The sequence below is a fragment of the Anomaloglossus baeobatrachus genome, chromosome 1 (assembly GCF_048569485.1).
Source record: "Anomaloglossus baeobatrachus isolate aAnoBae1 chromosome 1, aAnoBae1.hap1, whole genome shotgun sequence".
In the NCBI taxonomy this organism is placed as follows: domain Eukaryota; kingdom Metazoa; phylum Chordata; class Amphibia; order Anura; family Aromobatidae; genus Anomaloglossus; species Anomaloglossus baeobatrachus.
The window spans coordinates 125941468-125959633 of NC_134353.1; the positions used below are offsets into that span (position 1 = coordinate 125941468).

Sequence of the window (18166 nt, forward strand, 5' to 3'; positions counted from 1 at the left end):
AGTTGGACCATCACCGATCTGCCAGGCACCACCCATGCTATTAATGGATGATAAAGGGTTAATCACATTGTTAAAAATTAACTTATTTGTACTTATCTAGCGAAATATGGGTGAATAGTAAGACATCAAACCATGTCTACAGTTGACACGGAGAATCTCACCTCCACAAAGGTTGTCCATGGAATCACACCATACCACCAGATAGATGCAGGGAAATTCCCTCCCACTCTGCTACCTCATCTCAGCACTTGCTATTAGGATCTAATGGTATAATTTTGCCATCAGCCCTCTAATCCACCAGGCCCAAATCAGGCTGACAAAAGAACAATACAGTTGCTCTAACAATACAACAAAATTACTAATTTTATACATTTTTTGTCAGATTTTTTATATATCCCCAAAATATATAATAGATATTTGAACATGTCATACAAACTAGTTAGTCCTCCACAGCCACTAAAACGTTTCACCATATGCTTCTTAAAGCCAGCAGGGAAGAAGAATACATGTGGTCATATATCAGCCTAATAACAAATTAACAAATCTGTATGTTCATTGTGTTAAATATCTTATTCTCATTTATTTTTTTTCAGATATTCAAGTTTATGGAGATCAATTGAAATCAGAAGACATTTGTCTTACATTAAACTTGCAATCCAAATTTCTTCTTTCATCTTCAGACCCACTAGTTTGCAGTCTGACCTAAGTTTGAGGTTATTCTCTTGTGGGAGTGTCCCTCCCTGTAATACATGCTGGGTCTGAGGTCTGTTTATCCAGGATGCTCCTCTTCTCACTTGAAGCATATCTTACACTATACTTGCATGCTATTTTCCTCTGCATTTACGTTGATTAAAGTCTATAACCTGTTTACTTCCAAGATACCTTCTCTACTCCATTTGCACAATCCCTCCCTCCTACTACCACTAACACTAAGAGAAGGGAAGGAAAAAACACAGAGTCAGAATTTAATAGGAGAAAACTTGAAGACAATAGCGGGTCCTAACCGGATGAAGGATAAGAGAGTGATAGGGGCAGGGATGGGCTCACCTAAGGCCTGTTTCACACGTCAGTTAAAAAACAGACATTTTTCACTTACATGTTAAAAACACATACAGTGCCTACAAGTAGTATTCAACCCCCTGCAGATTTAGCAGGTTTACACATTCGGAATTAACTTGGCATTGTGACATTTGGACTGTAGATCAGCCTGGAAGTGTGAAATGCACTGCAGCAAAAAAGAATGTTATTTCTTTTTTTATTTTTTTTTTTAAATTGTGAAAAGTTTATTCAGAGGGTCATTTATTATTCAACCCCTCAAACCACCAGAATTCTGTTTGGTTCCGCTAAAGTATTAAGAAGTATTTCAGGCACAAAGAACAATGAGCTTCACATGTTTGGATTAATTATCTCTTTTTCCAGCCTTTTCTGACTAATTAAGACCCTCCCCAAACTTGTGAACAGCACTCATACATGGTCAACATGGGAAAGACAAAGGAGCATTCCAAGGCCATCAGAGACAAGATCGTGGAGGGTCACAAGGCTGGCAAGTGGTACAAAACCCTTTCCAAGGAGTTGGGCCTACCTGTCTCCACTGTTGGGAGCATAATCCGGAAGTGGAAGGCTTATGGAACTAGTGTTAGCTCCGGGAAGATCTCATGGCAGTGGGGACATTGGTTTCAGTCAATACCATAAGTAACGTACTCCACCGCAATAATCTCCGTTCCAGACAAGCCCGTCAGGTACCTTTACTTTCAAAGCGTCATGTCTAGGCTCGTCTACAGTTTGCTCATGATCACTTGGAGGACTCTGAGACAGACTGGTTCAAGGTTCTCTGGTCTGATGAGACCAAGATCGAGATCTTTGGTGCCAACCACACACGTGACGTTTGGAGACTGGATGGCACTGCATACGACCCCAAGAATACCATCCCTACAGTCAAGCATGGTGGTGGCAGCATCATGCTGTGGGGCTGTTTCTCAGCCAAGGGGCCTGGCCATCTGGTCCGCATCCATGGGAAGATGGATAGCACAGCCTACCTGGAGATTTTGGCCAAGAACCTCCACTCCTCCATCAAGGATCTTAAGATGGGTCGTCATTTCATCTTCCAACAAGACAACGACCCAAAGCACACAGCCAAGAAAACCAAGGCCTGGTTCAAAAGGGAAAAAAATCAAGGTGTTGCAGTGGCCTAGTCAGTCTCCTGACCTTAACCCAATTGAAAACTTGTGGAAGGAGCTCAAGATTAAACTCCACATGAGACACCCAAAGAACCTAGATAACTTGGAGAAGATCTGCATGGAGGAGTGGGCCAAGATAACTCCAGAGACCTGTGCCGGCCTGATCAGGTCTTATAAAAGACGATTATTTGCTGTAATTGCAAACAAGGGTTATTCCACAAAATATTAAACCTAGGGGTTGAATAATAATTGACCCACACTTTTATGTTGAAAATGTATTAAAATTTAACTGAGCAACATAACTTGTTGGTTTGTAAGATTTATGCATCTGTTAATAAATCCTGCTCTTGTTTGAAGTTTGCAGGCTCTAATTTATTTACATCTTATCAAACCTGCTAAATCTGAAGGGGGTTGAATACTACTTGTAGGCACTGTATGTCCCTTCGTGTGCCATGATTCATGGTACATGTGGGTTGTCCATGTGTAATCAGTGATACGTGCTCCGTTATCTGTGATTGCACAAGGATATAAAGTCACCTGTCCCTGCTCTTGCTGTTCGTGGTGATGAATTCTTTGGCTCCGCTGTGTTTCCTGTCGCCGCTGACCCTGCTGCAGCTACTTCCGGGTCGGCTGTGGCTGCATACATGAATATGCATGCCAGTAATTAGCCGGCTCTGAAGCAGCAGCCAGCAGAGGCCGGAGACAGCGTCGCTGGAGAAGGTGCGTTAAAAATGCTTTTTATTTTCAATGTCCGTGTTTTTCTGGTACGTGTTTCACGGATCACACCATAGTGTGGTCTGTGGGATATCAGAGATGCCAGAAAAAACGAACATGTCTCCGTGTGGTAAACACGGACACGCATATACGCCGCACGGAGACACGGTCAGTGAATAATCACTGATGTGTGCGCAGACCCATTGATTATAATGGGTCTGCGTATGTACGTGATTCTGGTACGTATAAAAACATAGCACATACGTACCAGAATCACTGACGTCTGAAAGAGGCCTAACAAAGTTGTAAGACCACAATACCATAGAAAATTGAGAAAACCAGCTTCTGCCAATCCAAGGATACGTGAAAGGAGAAGAAACAATGGAGGAAGGATCAGTAAGGGTATGTGCGCACGTTGCTTTTTACCTGCTTTTTACCTGCTTTTTTGCTGCTTTTTCTTCTGCGCTGTTTAATGCCAAAATGGATGTGTTCTTCTATTCAAGCAAAGTCTATGGGAATTTGGGTTTCTTGTTCACACTATGTTGTTCAAAATGCTGCCTTTTTGTGGCAGAACTTTGGTCAAAAACTCAGCTTTGCAGTGCAAAACCCAAATGGCAAAAACAATTGACATGTTGCTTCTTTGAAAAGCTGAGTTTTTGACCAAAGTTCTGCCACAAAAAGGCAGCATTTTGAACAACATAGTGTGAACAAGAAACCCAAATTCCCATAGACTTTGCTTGAATAGAAGAACACATCCATTTTGGCATTAAACAGTGCAGAAGAAAAAGCAGCAAAAAAGCAGGTAAAAAGCAGGTAAAAAGCAACGTGCGCACATACCCTAACTGCGCAGCCAAAAAGTCATCAGTTCTTCAGTAGGATAGTAAAGCTAAATGCACATACTATAATTTTTTTTCACTGCAGCAAAAAACGCACCCTTTGGAGAAAAACACACCTGGCTGGAAAAACGCATATAAAAACGCATGCATTTTCGGTGTCATTTTGGAGCGTTTTGGTGCGTTTTTGCCCATATGTTTTTGCCATGCAATTTTTCCACTATATTCAATAGGAATAAAGGGAAAAAAGCAGAAAAGAAGTGACATGCTGCTTCTTTTTTCTACAACAAATGCTGCAGGCAACAAAGAAGCAACGTGCGCACAGCCTTTCTGAATTCTCATAGACTTTGCTGGGGAAGGAAATACATACAGTATAGGGCCACAAACTGCACTCAAAAATGCGGCAAAAACTATAGTGTGCACACAGGGCCTTAAGCATCCTTTCCTCCATGGTTCTCTTCATCAGTCAGGATTTGGCTCAGAAAGTGATGCCAGGATTAATTGCAAAAGTCTTGAAAAAGCACATCGCCACCGGACTGTGGAACGTGGAAACATGTCTTGTGGAGGTACGAATCGCATTAATTTATCTGTTAAGCCTGCTTTACACCTTACAATTAATGTGACACGCCTCCATCGTATGTGCAACACGTTCAATTTGTTGACCGTGACGCACAAACGATTAATTGTCATCACACATACTTACCCTTCCATACGACCTCACTGTGCGCGGCGAACATCCACTTCCTGGAGTGGGAGGGACGTCACAGCGACGTCACAATGCGGCCGGCCAATTGAAGCGGAGGGGCGGAGATGAGCGGGACGTAAACATCCCGCCCACCTCCTGCCTTCTGCCTTACCGGCGGGAGCCGCGGGACGCAGGTCAGATCTGTTCATTGTTCCCGGGGTGTCACACACTGCGATGTGTGCTGCCTCGGGAACATTGAACAACCGGACGTGCAATTTTTAGCAAATGAACGACGTGTATGCGATGAGCGGTTTTACGTTCAATCGCAATCGCACGTAGCTGTCACACGCTACAACACCACTAACAATGCCGGATGTGCGTCACTTACGACGTGACCCCGCCGACACATCGTTAGATATGTTGTAGCGTGTAAAGCCCGCTTTAGTCTGATGGATGAGACAAGAGAATGTTATTAGCCTGACTATATTGTGCCAACTGGATAGGCTTCTTACTTCAAGAGAAAGGAAACCTTATTTTTTCAGTACCTCAAGACATTTTGGAAAATTGTAGCTTCCATCTATCAGGAAGGACCTTTTCTGTTTCACCATAATTTTGCCGTAGTCTACAAGGCAAGGTGGAGAAAGGCGTAATTGGGTGAATTTACTGTGAAACAATTTAACTGGACAACAAAGAATTCTGACCTGATTACTAACAAACAATCTTGCATGGAGATTGTGAACCAGGGCCTCTCGACTAAAGGCCCCGTCACACACATCGAGATCACTAACGAGATCGTTGCTGCGTCACCATTTTCATGACGCAGCAGCACTCTTGTTATGTGTGACACCTACCAGTGATCAGGCCCCTGCTGTGCGATCGCTAGTCGTTGCTGAATGGTTGGGACCATTTTCTTCAAAGGTGATGTCCTGCTGGGCAGGACACATCGCTGTGTTTGATGCCTACCATCGACCTCCTAACACAGTCCCAATGCCCGCCGAGATCGTTATGCAGGTCGCTGATCGTTACTGCGGCGTTGGTAAGATCTGACTGTGTGACATCTCACCAGCGACCTCCCAGCGACTTACCAGTGATCGTTATCAGGTCACATCGTTTTCGGGATGGCTGGTAAGTCGTAAATGTGACAGGGGCTTAACATTAGTGTCTCGAAACAGAAAAGGGACCACAGCGCCCAAGAGCCAATGCAAGGTGCTCAAGTAAGGTTGTACCCGTTAGACCATATTAAAAAGAACGCTGCACACTTTATCAAATATTAAAGTGAGCTGTTTAGTATATTGTTATGCAATCTAAAGGCCGCTTTACATGCTGCGACATCGTGACTGATATCGCTAGCGTGCGTACCCGCCCCATCGATTTTGCCCGTGGCGCACAACATCGCGCGGACCCGTCACACTACTTACCTGCCTAGCGGCGTCGCTGTGATCGGCGAACCGCCTCCTTTCTAAGGGGGTGGTTCGTTCAGCATCACAACAGCGTCACTGAACCGCCGCCCAATAGAAGCGGAGGGGCGGAGATGAGCAGGACGTAACATCCCGCCCACCCTTTCCTTCCTCATTGCGGACGGCAGCAGGTAAGGTGAGGTTCCTGCGGTGTCACACATAGCGATGTGTGCTGCCGCAGGAGCGACGAACTACTTCATACACCGAGCAGCAGCGATACTTGAGAATAGGGGGTATGTCACCGATGAGCGATTTTGAACGTTTTTGCGATGATTCAAAATCGCTCATGGGTGTCACATGCAACGACGTCGCTAAAGCGGCCGGATGTGCGTCACAAATTCCGTGAGCCCAACGAGATCGCTTGAGCAATGTCGTAGCGTGTAAAGCCCGCTTAAGAATTGACTTTTTGGACAGATTACATGACCTTTTTCAAACATTGGATGGCAGGAGCTAATCAGAATGTAGCAGATAATCATGCTGATTAGCTCCAGCCATCCGATGTTTGAGAAAGGTCATGTAATCCTACTGAAACTTCACTTTTTTTTGGATTGCCTAACAATAAATAGAACAATTATACTTTGCAATTTGAAAAAGCGTGCCGACTTCTTTTTAACATCAGTGTCTGAACTGGAAAATACTCTTCTGGATGAATGGGTGAAGAGTCCCAGAAACATACCGAAATCTCGTACAGAGGAATGAAGGTCGGTATAGCTGCAAACACTGGATCAAGCCCATATTAATGCCCAAGGATTTAGAATGGGATGTCTTTTGTGTATATAGTAGTGTTTCACTAATTTAAGTCAGTAAAGGCAAGATAATGCCTCTAAAAAAAGAGCAAACCTTAACACAACTCTTGCAAACGGTGAAATGTGCGGCTAAGACCGCATTCAAATGAGCGCATAAAGAAATCGTTCAGTGTTTAATCAAGAAAACTTGTATGGGGTTTTTTTTTGTTAACTGTATACAATCCGTTTTGTTTTTTTTTTTTTTTACAAAAGCAGCTATTAATAATTTACAAGACAATTTACAGTTTCCTACATTAAAGGGAACCAACTATCAGGATATTCATATATAAATTAAAGCCAGTGCTATACTCGTGCTCGGATGCGGAGTGTAAGCAGAGCTTTTGTTCAGAGATTGGATGTTTTATTTCAGAAATATGTGCAAGTAAAGTTCCAGCAAGGTACTGCTATTTGATTGATAGGTGCAACAGGAAGGGAATATGTGGGTGGGGTCTTATCTATTCCCGCCCCTGTCTGCCTGCGCCGGAATTAACGTTTATGACGGCACCAGAGGGAGAAAGGCCAGGCGGGCAGACAGGGGCAGGAATAGAGAACAAGACCCGACCTCTGCAGTCATTTTCTTTACTTATCTGTCCTTTTCTTAAACAGATAGATATTATATCATACTCAATCTAATATATAAAGCTGAATGTTTGTGTGTATGTGTGTGTGTGTGTGTGTGTGTGTGTGTGTGTGTGTGTGTGTATGTATGTATGTATGTATGTATGTATGTATGTATGTCCGGGATTGGCATCCGCACAATTTTGCACACACACTTCTGGACCCCGAGAGCGTCATAGGCTATGTTTTGAGGGGAAATTTTAACCCCACTTTTACAGTTATTCGCCAAAAAACCTGCCTCCATTAAAGCGAATGGAGCTGGGAGCCACAGTGCAGCCAGAACTTCAGAAGAATGCGCAGCCACGCCCTTATATGGAATGTTGGCGTGTCACAATGCAGCCAGGGAAAGAGACAGACATAGACAGGGAAAGAGGCAGACACAGACAGGGAAAGAAACAGACATAGACAGGGTAAGAGACAGACACAAAGAGACAGACACAGACAGGGAAAGAAGCAGACACAGACAGGGTAAGAAACAGACATAGACAAGTTAAGAGACAGACACAAAGAGACAGACACAGACAAAGAGACAGACTGACAGGGAAAGAGACAGACAGGGAAAGAGAGGGAAAGAGAGAGACAGGTTAAGAGACAGACACAGACAAAGAGACAGAGACAGACACGGAAACAGACAGACAGGGAAAGAAAGGGAAAGAGACAGACGGAAAGTGACAGATAGACAGGGAAAGAGATAGATAGACAGGGAAAGAGATAGATAGACAGACAGGAAAAGAGATTGAGACAGATGGAGAAAGAGACAGACAGTCAGAGACAGACAGACAGGGAAAGAGACAGACAGACAAAGAGACAGATATATAAAGACGGGGAGACAGACATAATTACATTTATATCTATTTGTTTTGTGGTGTTTGTGTGCAGAATACATTTTTGTTAATACATTCTATTTTGTTAACAGCAGTTATTAACCCGGGCGAAGCCGGGTAATACAGCTAGTACTTTATAACTATGGTTGCCAGTACAGTGGAACCTTGGTTTAAGAGTAACTTGGTTTGAGAGCGTTTTCCAAGACAAGCAAAGCTTTTTACAAATTTGTAAGTTGGTTTAACAGCAATGCTTGGCAAAAAGAGCAAATACTCACCGTGCACACTTCCGGATCCGTCCTTTCACCGCACTCTGACACGCTCTGGAGGTAACTTCTGTACATATGTACTGTATACAGTATATCATTGTATAGTACAGTATATACTATATAGCATGTGTATCAATTTGCATTTGTGGATATAGTCCTGTACTTTCTACTAAACAGTACAGCACATTGCTTGTGCTATATCTCTCGCACACCAACAATTCTATTGTAAGCTAATGTACAGTTTAATTTGTTTTATGTTTTTACTGCACAGTATTTTGTATTAGTGTACTGTAATAATATATGAATACAGGACATTATTTTGTATTACTGTAATAAGTTTGTAGAAATACAGTAAATATTTTTGGGTTGTGGAATGAATTGTCTGTTTCAATTATTTCCTATGGGAAGATTTGCTTTGATATAAGAGTAACTTGGTTTAAGAGCACACTCCCGGAACCAATTATGTTCGTAATCCAAGGTTCCACTGTATATTCAAGAAGCACATTTGGACTTTTGTATATTTCAAGATATAGATTGGTTTTGTTTTATTAACCCCATATTCCAAGAGCTGTTTTATTTTTGCATTTTCTTTTTTCCCCCCTTCTTTTAAAGGAAACGTGTCATGTGGAAAACCACTATTAATCTGCAGATATCGGGTTAATCTGCAGGTGAATAGTGTTCTGAACCTGCCGCTTACAGCCCTGCTGCCAGGAGGGAACGAACTTTATGCCACCGGCAGCGCTCGGTTTCCAGTCATAGGAGAGACGATGCGGGTTCAGTCACCGCTCAGTGTATGGTGCACACAACCCTGGCACTGACTGGTTAAATAAAATTCTGAATTTTGTAAACAAATAATTTGGTTTGTATCGCAATTTTCTGAGAGACCTGTAATTTTTTTTTTTTGGTTTTTAGTTTTCCATTGCCGGAGAAAAGTGAGGACTTCTTTTTGCGCAGACAGCTGATGTATTCATTAATACAATTTTTGGGTACATGCAACGTTTTGATAATTTTCTATTGCATTTTGTAGGGGAAGTAGTACCAAAAAAAAGGGGAATTCTGCATTTTCATTTTTTTTTTCTTCACAGCTTTTGCCTTATTGGTCAATTCATTTCATTGATTGACACGATGATTCCAAATATATTTGTTTTATTTTTTTGTGCATATATTTATTTATGTTTAGTTGTGAAAAGGAGGCAATTTAAACTACTAATTGTTTCATTTTTTAATATTTTTTAACTTTTTTTTTTTTTTAGAATTCATACTTTATTATCTATTTTAATTCCTATATGATATAACACAGCAGGCACCTGTCCTGCCTACTCTATATACCCGTACCCGACGTGATGTCTATGAAAGTCACAAGTTGTGAAGGAGTCAAAAATAAAGTTTTACTAAAAAATGCTCTGTTTGCTATTATAGGTTTATTAAGACTAGGATGTAAATTAAGGTCTTTATACAGTGTGCCGGACTCATCATTTTGTCAGTGATTTAGGCTACTTTCATACTTCCGTCTTTTTCCAGCAGTCGCTATCCTTTTTGTGACTGATAAGACGGATACAGCACAGATTGTGGCGAAACTGATGTGCCGGAGAGTTTAAAAAAAAACAGAATCTGTTGCATTTTTTTTTTATTTTTACCAAATATTAGTTGCTAATGAAAAGCTATATCACCGAGAGAGATTTTTGTAACCAGAATTGAATTTACAGCCAATCTGGGCATACTCAGAGTAAAAAAACGGATCTGTCGCCTGATTCCGTCATTTCACGAATGACGATGGATTCCTGCGCCCATAGGCTTCCATTATAACTAACAACGGACGCTGACGGGTCCGTCGCTGTCCGTTTTTTCGACGCACACAAAAAACGTTGCATTGTGCATTGCTTCCGCCCGATGGTCAGTCATTCCAGGACTGATCCATCGCGGGAAGGATGCAACACAAGGCCATCAGTCGCAATCTATCGTTAATGCAAGTCTATGGGGAAAAAACGGAATCCTGCAAATTATTTTGCAAATTATTTCGTAAATGTGAAAGTAGCCTTACTCATACAACTTCACATTGAAATAGAGAATGTATTTGTTACAAATGAAGCACAGGTCTGCAGTATCTTTGGCCAATTCTATACCTGGACTTTTTCAAGTTGAAAAGTATTGAACAGTTGTGGTATAAACATAGTAGAAGAGTGAAATCCACACTATGTGAGTATGCCATGACCATTGCCACTATGTCATTGTGCCAGATACAGATGCTACCACGTCAGTGTTCCATCCACTACATCAGTGTACCAACCATAGATTTCATTGTCAATGTGCCAGCCACTACGTCAGTGTGCCAACCATAGATGCCAGTACGTCAGTGAACCAACCACAGATGCCGCTATATCAACGTGCCAGACACAAAGATAAGTAACTATGAGGCTACGTGCCCACAGGACCTTGTACCTGCAGATATATCCACAGGTATATTCGGAGATTTCCCGCAGCTGTTCCCCACATTCATGCGACTTACCTGCAGAAGTCCCAGCCTCTATCTCCATAGTGGAGGGCCGGGATTTCCGCAGGTATTTCCGCAAGAATAATTGACATGCAGTTACGTGCGGCTGTGGGACATCTGCAGCATATTCCGCAGCCTCAGATACCGCAGCATGGACACAGCACTCCCCATGTTATCCTATGGAACATGTCTGTACATGCTGAAACCTGCGGATTTATCTGGAAAATCCAGAAAATCTGCGGATTTTCCGTAGATAAATCCGCAGGTATTTTCTCCCGTGGGCACATAGCCTGAAAGTATGCAGCTTGCAGCTTTGGAAACACTCATACGTGCCAGCTGTAGATGTCCCTATAGTGGTAGACATTATATTTATGCCACGATACATCCATTTAGCATAATATACTATACACTCATATATAAAATATACCATATTTACACAACAAATACAACCCTGTGTATGTGTACATAGTGTAATTATAGTGGGCACAGGGGCTATAGACGCATTCACACCGTGGAGCCCAAAAGGTACCTTTGGCTCATATGAGAAATCCTAAGCAAGAAAATACCCATTGTAGTGTCCTTGTCGAGACTTTGTATTGTGGTCACAAGTTTCAAGTTACACTATTGCTTATACAACATATATACAATATATACTACATAAACAAACATACATCATATGTACAAGACACACATATCTAGTATACATAACATTGACATCACCATAGATATACTACACACATATACACAAATACTATATACACGATATGTATAAACTATTGTATATACAATCCTGTCACATACACTACACATACACAATATAGAAACTATACACACGTGCCATATATACACTACAGACATTCATAAAGACAATACATAAATAAACATCATATATACACTACAGTTCTAAAGTTGGGGTCACGCAGACAATTTTGTCTTTTCCATGAAAAATCATACTTTTATTTATCAAATGAGTTGCATAATGAATAGAAAATATAGTCCAGACATTGACGAGGTTAGAAATAATGATTTTTACTTGAAATAATAATTTTCTCCTTCAGACTTTGCTTTCGGCACAGAATGCTCCTTTGCAGCAATTCCATCTTTGCAGACCTTTGGCATTCTAGCTGTTAATTTGCTGTGGTAATCTGGAGATATTTCACCCCATGCTTCCCCCCCTCCCAGAAGTTGGATTGGCTTGATAGGCACTTTTTGCACCATACGGTCAAGCTGCTCCCACATCAGCTCAATAGGGTTGAGATCTGGAGACTGGGCTGGCCACTCAATTACAGATAGAATTCCAGCTGCCTGCTTCTTCCCTAAATAGTTCATGCATAATTTGGCGGTGTGCTTTGGGTCATTGTGTTGTAGAATGAAATAGGCTCCAATCAAGCGTATTGCATGGCGTTGCAACATGGAGTGATAGCCTTCCTTATTCAAAATCCTTTTTACCTTGTACAAATCTCCCACTTTACCAGCACCAAAGCAACCCCAGACCATCACATTACCTCCACCATGCTTGACAGATGGCGTCAGTCACTCTTCCAGCATCTTTTCAGTAGTTCTGCGTCTCACAAATGTTCTTCTGTGTGATACAAACACCTCAAACTTCAATTCGTCTGCCCATAAGACTTTTTCCCAATCTCCCTCTGTCCAATGTGTGTGTTTTTTTTGCCCATATTAATCTTTTCCTCTTATTAGTCAGTCTCAGATATGGCTTTTTCTTTGCCACTCTGCCCTGAAGGCCAGCATCCCGGAGTCGCCTCTTCACTGTAGATGTTGACACTAGCGTTTTGCGGGTACTATTTAATGAAGCTGCCAGTTGAGGACCTGTGAGGCATCGATTTCTCAAATTAGAGACTCTAATGTACTGGTTTTGTTGCTCAGTTGTGCAGCGCGGCCTCCCACTTCTCTTTCTACTCTGGTTAGAGTCTGTTTGTGCTCTCCTCTGAAGGGAGTAGTACATACCGCTGTAGGAAATCTTCATTATTCTTGGCAATTTCTCGCATGAAATATCCTTCATTTTTAAGAACAAGAATAGACTGTCAAGTTTCACATGAAAGTTCTCTTCTTCTGGCCATTTTGAAAGTTTAATGGAACCAAGAAATGTAATGCTCCAGATTCTCAACTAGCTCAAAGGAAGGTCAGTTTTATAGCTTCTCTAATCAGCAAAACTGTTTTCAGCTGTGCTAACATATTTGCACAAGGGTTTTCAAGGAGTTTCTAAACATCCATTAGCCTTCTAACACAGCAAACACAATGTACCATTAGATCCCTGGAGTGGTGGTTGTTGGAAATGGGCCTCTATACACCTATGTAGATATTGCATTCAAAACCAGACGTTTGCAGCAAGAACAGTCATTTACCACATTAACAATGTATAGAGTGTATTTCTGTTTAATTTAATGTTAGCTTCATTGAAATAAAATGTGCTTTCCTTTCAAAAATAAGGAAATATCTAAGTGACCTCCAACTTTTGAAAAGTAGTGTAGACTACACGCCACCCTGCATACATGATACACACATATACTTTATATATATTCACACATCATTGTGTATATGTAATGTATGTGTATATATATCCTCTGTATGAATTCCTTTTCTCTGCTCTAGTAATTGTGCATGGCCACGATCAGTGTCCGCAGCGCTTTGGACTCAGTGTATTTTCGCTGTGTTGTACAATACAAGCACAGTGGATGGATTTATAGACATCTGCTAACTGTGCTTGTTTTCTCCGCAGCATAAAGTGACCTGTGACACAGCTTTCTGAGCCGCAACATGGCAATTTATTCTGCAGAGCCGCAACATGGCAATTTATTCTGCAGAGACACGAGTGTTCTCACCAGATAGTACAGAGCAAAACCTAGGGACCTTGTGAGTGCAGCCTCATCTGCTCATACCCAGTGAGTGCAGCCTCATCTGCTCATACCCAGTGAGTGCAGCCTCATCTGCTCATACGCAGTGAGTGCAGCCACATCTGCTCATACGCAGTGAGTGCAGCCTCATCTGCTCATACGCAGTGAGTGCAGCCTCATCTGCTCATACGCAGTGAGTGCAGCCTCATCTGCTCATACGCAGTGAGTGCAGCCTCATCTGCTCATACGCAGTGAGTGCAGCCTCATCTGCTCATCTCCAGTGAGTGCAGCCTCATCTGCTCATCTCCAGTGAGTGCAGCCTCATCTGCTCATCTCCAGTGAGTGCAGCCTCATCTGCTCATCTCCAGTGAGTGCAGCCTCATCTGCTCATCTCCAGTGAGTGCAGCCTCATCTGCTCATACGCAGTGAGTGCAGCCACATCTGCTCATACGCAGTGAGTGCAGCCTCATCTGCTCATACGCAGTGAGTGCAGCCTCATCTGCTCATCTCCAGTGAGTGCAGCCTCATCTGCTCATCTCCAGTGAGTGCAGCCACATCTGCTCATACGCAGTGAGTGCAGCCACATCTGCTCATACGCAGTGAGTGCAGCCTCATCTGCTCATACGCAGTGAGTGCAGCCTCATCTGCTCATCTCCAGTGAGTGCAGCCTCATCTGCTCATCTCCAGTGAGTGCAGCCTCATCTGCTCATCTCCAGTGAGTGCAGCCTCATCTGCTCATACGCAGTGAGTGCAGCCACATCTGCTCATACGCAGTGAGTGCAGCCTCATCTGCTCATACGCAGTGAGTGCAGCCACATCTGCTCATACGCAGTGAGTGCAGCCTCATCTGCTCATACGCAGTGAGTGCAGCCTCATCTGCTCATCTCCAGTGAGTGCAGCCTCATCTGCTCATCTCCAGTGAGTGCAGCCACATCTGCTCATACGCAGTGAGTGCAGCCACATCTGCTCATACGCAGTGAGTGCAGCCTCATCTGCTCATACGCAGTGAGTGCAGCCTCATCTGCTCATCTCCAGTGAGTGCAGCCTCATCTGCTCATCTCCAGTGAGTGCAGCCTCATCTGCTCATCCCCAGTGAGTGCAGCCTCATCTGCTCATCCCCAGTGAGTGCAGCCTCATCTGCTCATCCCCAGTGAGTGCAGCCTCATCTGCTCATCCCCAGTGAGTGCAGCCTCATCTGCTCATCCCCAGTGAGTGCAGCCTCATCTGCTCATCCCCAGTGAGTGCAGCCTCATCTGCTCATCCCCAGTGAGTGCAGCCTCATCTGCTCATCCCCAGTGAGTGCAGCCTCATCTGCTCATCTCCAGTGAGTGCAGCCACATCTGCTCATCTCCAGTGAGTGCAGCCTCATCTGCTCATCCCCAGTGAGTGCAGCCTCATCTGCTCATCTCCAGTGAGTGCAGCCTCATCTGCTCATCCCCAGTGAGTGCAGCCTCATCTGCTCATCTCCAGTGAGTGCAGCCTCATCTGCTCATCTCCAGTGAGTGCAGCCTCATCTGCTCATCCCCAGTGAGTGCAGCCTCATCTGCTCATCCCCAGTGAGTGCAGCCTCATCTGCTGATCCCGAGTGAGTGCAGCCTCATCTGCTGATCCCGAGTGAGTGCAGCCTCATCTGCTGATCCCGAGTGAGTGCAGCCTCATCTGCTGATCCCGAGTGAGTGCAGCCTCATCTGCTGATCCCGAGTGAGTGCAGCCTCATCTGCTCATCCCCAGTGAGTGCAGCCTCATCTGCTCATCCCCAGTGAGTGCAGCCTCATCTGCTCATCCCCAGTGAGTGCAGCCTCATCTGCTCATCCCCAGTGAGTGCAGCCTCATCTGCTCATCCCCAGTGAGTGCAGCCTCATCTGCTCATCTCCAGTGAGTGCAGCCACATCTGCTCATCTCCAGTGAGTGCAGCCTCATCTGCTCATCCCCAGTGAGTGCAGCCTCATCTGCTCATCTCCAGTGAGTGCAGCCTCATCTGCTCATCCCCAGTGAGTGCAGCCTCATCTGCTCATCTCCAGTGAGTGCAGCCTCATCTGCTCATACCCAGTGAGTGCAGCCTCATCTGCTGATCCCGAGTGAGTGCAGCCTCATCCGCTCATCCCCAGTGAGTGCAGCCTCATCTGCTCATCCCCAGTGAGTGCAGCCTCATCTGCTCATCCCCAGTGAGTGCAGCCTCATCTGCTCATCCCCACACTCCTTTGCACTTGTCACCTGTACAATGTGTCACACAGTCACTAAAATAATCTCAGAAGTGCCACAAACTGAAAACAAAATGTCACAACAAGCTAAAGCGTCTGCGCCATATACATAGCCCGCATACTTCTGACTCTGAGCAGAGCCCGTGTCCCCAGCATTATGTGCAGCCATAGCGCCGCCCAGCCCCTCACCACCCGAGCAGGTGATGGCACCGTACCTGGCCGGCTCCCGGGACGCCTGCTCAACAGGGCACGAAGCGCTGCCACCCACAACCTCCGCTATGTCAGGGCTGCAGCTGCGGAAGTGTCAGCTCTCCGGCTCCCCGTGACGAAACCCCGCAGTCCCGCCCTGTCAGCCAAGAAAATGTGTATTTAAGGTGCATTTCTTTCCTCCTTGGCCAAGGCTGTCACATGACCTCCTGCACCAGGGGGCAACGAGAAAGAGGTGGTGACTGTGCCCAGGGGGCAGGACTGTGTATGGGCACAGAGGAGGGGTGTGTGCAGCCAGAGACGGGGGTGAAACAGCGGAACAACAGGTGCACATAGATTTAGGACTGGAATGTCTGCACTGTAAGAACTGGAGTGCAGCAGTGCCACCTACTGGTGAGAACTGCGAGGCATGGAGTGCAGCGGTGATAACTGTGAGGCATGGAGTGCAGCGGTGATAACTGTGAGGCATGGAGTGCAGCGGTGATAACTGTGAGGCATGGAGTGCAGCGGTGATAACTGTGAGGCATGGAGTGCAGCGGTGATGACTGTGAGACATGGAGTGCAGCGGTGATGACTGTGAGGCATGGAGTGCAGCGGTGATGACTGTGAGGCATGGAGTGCAGCGTTGATAACTGTGAGGCATGGAGTGCAGCGTTGATAACTGTGAGGCATGGAGTGCAGCGGTGATAACTGTGAGGCATGGAGTGCAGCGTTGATAACTGTGAGGCATGGAGTGCAGCGTTGATAACTGTGAGGCATGGAGTGCAGCGTTGATAACTGTCAGACATGGAGTGCAGCAGTGCCACCTAGCGGTGATAACTGTGAGACATGGAGTGCAGCGGTGATAACTGTGAGACATGGAGTGCAGCGGTGATAACTGTGAGACATGGAGTGCAGCGGTGATAACTGTGAGACATGGAGTGCAGCGGTGATAACTGTGAGGCATGGAGTGCAGCGGTGATAAATGGGAGGCATGGAGTGCAGCGGTGATAAATGGGAGGCATGGAGTGCAGCGGTGATAAATGCGAGGCATGGAGTGCAGCGGTGATAAATGCGAGGCATGGAGTGCAGTGGTGATAACTGCGAGACATGGAGTGCAGTGGTGATAACTGCGAGACATGGAGTGCAGCGGTGATAACTGCGAGACATGGAGTGCAGCGGTGATAACTGCGAGACATGGAGTGCAGCGGTGATAACTGCGAGGCATGGAGTGCAGCGGTGATAAGTGCGAGGCATGGAGTGCAGCGGTGATAAGTGCGAGGCATGGAGTGCAGCGGTGATAAGTGCGAGGCATGGAGTGCAGCGGTGATAAGTGCGAGGCATGGAGTGCAGCGGTGATAAGTGCGAGGCATGGAGTGCAGCGGTGATAACTATGAGACATGGAGTGCAGCGGTGATAACTGCGAGGCATGGAGTGCAGCGGTGATAACTGCGAGACATGGAGTGCAGCGGTGATAACTGTGAGACATGGAGTGCAGCGGTGATAACTGTGAGACATGGAGTGCAGCGGTGATAAATGGGAGGCATGGAGTGCAGCGGTGATAACTGTGAGGCATGGAGTGCAGCGGTGATAAGTGCGAGGCATGGAGTGCAGCGGTGATAACTGTGAGGCATGGAGTGCAGCGGTGATAACTGTGAGGCATGGAGTGCAGCGGTGATAAATGGGAGGCATGGAGTGCAGCGGTGATAAATGGGAGGCATGGAGTGCAGCGGTGATAAATGCGAGGCATGGAGTGCAGCGGTGATAAATGCGAGGCATGGAGTGCAGCGGTGATAAATGCGAGGCATGGAGTGCAGCGGTGATAACTGCGAGGCATGGAGTGCAGCGGTGATAACTGCGAGGCATGGAGTGCAGCGGTGATAACTGCGAGGCATGGAGTGCAGCGGTGATAACTGCGAGGCATGGAGTGCAGCGGTGATAACTGCGAGGCATGGAGTGCTGCGGTGATAACTGCGAGGCATGGAGTGCAGCGGTGATCACTGCGAGGCATGGAGTGCAGCGGTGATAACTGCAGCGGTGATAACTGCGAGGCATGGAGTGCAGCGGTGATAACTGC

At 45.2% G+C, this 18166-nt stretch overlaps 1 protein-coding gene across 2 annotated transcripts in view; it reads right to left on the reverse strand.

The window, feature by feature from the left end:
* TEC (tec protein tyrosine kinase) overlaps nucleotides 1-18166 on the reverse strand; it is a 270212-nt gene that overhangs the window by 166204 nt on the left and 85842 nt on the right. The window contains exon 1 of one of the 2 annotated variants that reach the window (XM_075347018.1): nucleotides 16119-16321. The exons of the other annotated variant lie outside the window; for it this stretch is intronic. The gene's annotated coding sequence lies outside the window, so the exon portion shown is untranslated. Of the gene's footprint in view, nucleotides 1-16118; nucleotides 16322-18166 lie in introns of those variants that run through there. 2 annotated transcript variants of the gene reach the window in all.